The sequence below is a fragment of the Merops nubicus genome, unplaced genomic scaffold (assembly GCF_000691845.1).
Source record: "Merops nubicus isolate BGI_N331 unplaced genomic scaffold, ASM69184v1 scaffold21704, whole genome shotgun sequence".
Classification (NCBI taxonomy): Eukaryota; Metazoa; Chordata; class Aves; order Coraciiformes; family Meropidae; genus Merops; species Merops nubicus.
Window position 1 is genome coordinate 78,217 of NW_008606497.1, and position 1,389 is coordinate 79,605.

The window sequence follows — 1,389 nt, forward strand, 5'->3', positions numbered from 1 at the left end:
CTTATAGGGCACTCAAGAAAGCAAAGAAGAAAAACCAGCCCCAAGTATTCCTTCCCACAGTATGGCTTTTCCTGAAAGAAGTCACCAAAGCAGGACTTAACGTTCCTGTAAGCCACAAAAATGATGCAGCCTTCACATTTCATATCCACTTGCCACCCACATAGCTTTGCCCTCCTCAAGGCAGGCAAACCTCTCATGATCACAAACTTTGCCTCAGCAGCCACACATTCATGAACTCCTCAGTTTGCACGGATTATTAACATCTCAAGCATTATTATTCTATCCTTACCTAAGGTCTCTACAACAGACTTTAAGATGGAAATCTTCCTCCAGCAGAAAGTTTCACAGAACCACAGAAAAACTTTGGCTGATCCATGTTCAGCTTGTCCACCAGGACCTTTCCTGCTGTGCTCCTGTCTATCCTGTTGCACGGGGTTGTCTGTCCCAGCTCATTTGCCTTTGCTGAAGTAGGCAAGACTCATCAGCTCATGCCCCAGGTTGCCAGTCTGAATGGCCGTGCTGCCTACAAGCACATCAACTGCTTCTTCCTCACCCGTGGGGTGTCATGGCCAAATCTGCTGACAGCACGCTCTGCCTGCTCACGGAGGCTGTTACTAGGGTGTTGAGCTGCACCTCAGCAATGCCACTGGCAGCCACCCACCCAGCAGCCCCCAAGCCATCAACCACCACCGTGGCACTGATGGTCCAGCCAGTTCTCCACCCCTACCTCCCAGCTTGGCCAGGAGGATGCTGTGGCAGGCTGTGTCAGCAGCCTTGAAAAAACACAGTAAGCTCTAAACAATGCTCTGCCTCTGTCCACTAAAGCAGTTAGCTCATCTTGGAAGAGGAGACTGAGGTGTGACTCGCTCTTGGTCATTCACCTTCACGTGCCCAGAGAGGCTGGCTGCCAGATGGTGACAACCAAGTGCAGTAGCTCATACTCACACGAGTTGGTTAAAACCCTCCTAACTGGGATTCAACTTTAAAAAGGCTCCAAGGTGTGCTGAGAGACAGTACTGCCTCATTCCTACAAGTTTTAAGCTTTACCTCCAAGCTAGCTCTCTCAGGACTTCTCCTGAAGTGTCACTTCCTGCATGTCCTTTTCTACAGCTCTTGCCTCTGTACTGCTCTCTCCAGTCAGCTCTGGATTCACTGTTTGTACCTCACGTCAGCATGAACATTCTAAACACGTCCTCGATAGGAGCACACTGCCCTTACATAGCCTGGGCACACACACACACACACGGGCAGACACAAAATAAGTGTGTAAATGCTGCAGATGCCACTGCTCATTAAGTTCAAGCATCTAGCAGGAGGGATGGCCCAAGCTCACATCCCACTCCAGTCTCCTCCCCTCCCTTGAGCTGACACTGGCACTCGTGCAGCAAA